Here is a 3,108-nt window from a genome sequence, read left to right on the forward strand (position 1 = left end):
ATAATAACTAATCAAAGATAAAAGCACAGGAACTATAACAAGAATCTTGTCAAGGGTAACATTAAGATTCTTGTGTTTGTCTATGTAGCTCTTATTGATTACATACAAAACTATTTTCTTCAATTCGAATGCAATTTGGAACTTTTGACACTTTTTAATTCATTTTTGCTTTGCTCTTTGGTGAAAGATTTCACTTAATTGCAAATTCATCTCATATGTTTACATGTTCACAAAATATCACTTTGGAACATTGAGGACATAGACATAATGATCCAAGAGACCTTTTTGACAAATCTACATGATTATGGGAATAACAACTTCTTTAAAGTTAATGCATTTTTTATTTGAGGGAGATACTGTGACATCCCTAAAATCACGGCCAGAAAAGACCGATTTTGTTTATGCTTTATAAAAATCAGAGTACTTCATTTTATAAAAAGGTTGCGGAATTTGTTCCCAGAAAAACACGATAAATACGTTATTAAAACATTTTCGAAGAAACGTATTTTTATTCATCTTAAAACGTTTGGGATGTCATCGTTAATACAGAAACATAAGCATAAACAGAACTTACAATTATTTACACTAGTGATCTACATCTCTTTAAATCTCTCAGTGTAATGTCACTTCATATCGCCACCTGTGATGTAAATAAACTGAGTGGGTCAGGTTGGGAAACCTGGTGAGTACATAGGGTTTTCAACCCACAATAATATAATTGTTATGTTCAATCATCAAACAATTAACCCAATTACCCATCCCCGTTATCTTCTTTACTCCTAAGAGTCATCTATTCTGCATTCGTTTATTCCAAAGTCCCTTACTTCCAGGGTTATAGGACTGGCACTAAATCCATAGCTGCCGATATTCGTTCGTAAAGCACTAATTCCATAGCTGCTATATCTTACTTATCGGGTACTAAATCCATAGCTACCAGTGCTCAACAGGTACTAAGTCCATAGCTACCAATTCCTACAGGTACTAAATCCATAGCTACCAGTGTCTAACTAATAGGTACTAAGTCCATAGCTACCAATTCCCAACAGGTACTAAATCCATAGCTACCAACATCTAACAGGTACTAAGTCCATAGCTACCGGTGTTTGTCCCATAGGCACTAAGTCTATAGCTGCCAATGTATACTCACGTCATCTTCTATCTCTCATCATTCATCTACCCATCATCATACCCAACATATTCGTGTATATAAAATACGTATACAGTTTAAATCCTTTAAAACATGTATAAAACGTTCATCCAGCATAGACAACAAGTATTCAGATAATATGCACACATAGCACGTAGTTTATATAAAATACTTCATATCTATGTGTAAGATGAAAGGGACTATGCACTCACTTGATTAGGTGGTGATTCCGAACTCAGACAGCACTTCGTTATCTCAAAACAATTTTCCTCGACAAAACCTAGTATCAATACCACTAGGGTTTAGTTTTTAACGTTAACCACGACTAATTAATAGTCTAGCTATTATTACTATTATATAAGCGTTAAATAACACTCAATATAACTCATAATAATAGCCCAAATAATTATTTTAAGGTCCTAATAATGTTACTATAATTAAATAAAATCTATATTAAATATAGTATAGGCGTAGCTCACTTACAGCGAGTCTTTATTAAAAACCGGGCTTCGCTGGAGCAGCGTTTCCAAGCCGAAAGCTTTTCTTCTCGGAGCCTTCGGGCGCTCTGGGGCTTTCTTCTCGTGCTAGGGAGGTTCCGTAGACTTGGGAGGGGTTTAGGGAGGCTAGAGAGAAGTTAGAGAGAGAAAGAGAGGCTTATGGTGTGAAGAAAATATGAGGAGTTCACCCTTGTATTTATAGGAAGTGTATAGTAAAGTAGTCACCAAGCTTCGTCCGTAACTTTTGCATACGAGCTCCGTTTTTGTCTCTCTTTTTATCGTTGAGTTCCTATTAATGAGATCTTCAACTTTCATTTAGACCTCGTTGGCTAATTCTCATTCTATCTCGGATTTACAAAACTGTATCGAATTCGCCGCGCTCGAAAAGTAGGGACTAAGCTTCGTCCATAACTTTCGCATACGAGCCCCATTTTTGTCTGTCTTTTTACTGTTGAGTTCCTATTAATGAGATCTTCAACTCTCATTTAGACCTTGTTGGCTAATTCTCATTCTATCTCGGATTTACAAAACTGTATCGATTTCGCCGCGCTCGAAAAGTAGGGACTAAGCTTCGTCCATATCTTTCGCATACGAGCTCTATTATCGACGTTCTTTATATCTACGCGTTGGTATTTACGAGTACTACAACATTCATTTAGATCCCGTCGGCTAAAAATCGACCGATCTAAAATTCAGATTTCGGGCTGTGCACTGCTATGCTAAATCTTAGAAAAATCATAACTTCCTTATACGAAGTCAGATTTGGGCGTTCTTTTTATTGATGTTCTTAGTTTAACATATTCTACGACTTTCGTTTAGAGCGCTAAGGCTAAATCCCGCTCTATCGTAAATTCACTATTTACGCTTCCCGGGATCGTGCCGGTTCTGTCGCGAAACTTCGACGGGTCATAACTTCTTCGTTATAACTCGGATTTCGGCGTTCTTTATATGTGCGGAAACCTTGTGACATATAATATAACTTGGTTAAAATTATTTATTCTAGATAATCTTTTGCCAAAAAGTCGTTTTCGACCCATATTGCCTCTAAATTGACTAGCCCGGATCTACGGGCGTTACAATTAGGTGGGTTGCACCTGATCCTACATCGGCTTGGAAGGAGAACAAAACATCTCCTTATAAGGGGTGTGGATACCTTCCTTGTCACAACGCGTTTTAAAGCCGTGAGGGCAGCAGATCCCATAAGAACTCTGCAGTTAAGCGTGCTCGGGCGGGAGTAGTACCGGGATGGGTGACCCCCTGGGAAGTCCTCATGCCGAGTGGCCCAAAGCGGACAATATTGTGATACGTGCCAATGGGGGGTGTTACAGTTGGTATCAGAGCATTAGTTTAAGCGAACTAGGAATATGGATTTATTTCTAGACTTAAACTTAGAATGCTAAGCGATGATTGTGAGGTGTGAGCACTAGCTTATTTTAGGAATGATGCCTAAATTGCTTTTATGTG

Source organism: Lactuca saligna, chromosome 5 (genome assembly GCF_052625555.1).
Source record: "Lactuca saligna cultivar CGN05327 chromosome 5, ASM5262555v1, whole genome shotgun sequence".
In the NCBI taxonomy this organism is placed as follows: domain Eukaryota; kingdom Viridiplantae; phylum Streptophyta; class Magnoliopsida; order Asterales; family Asteraceae; genus Lactuca; species Lactuca saligna.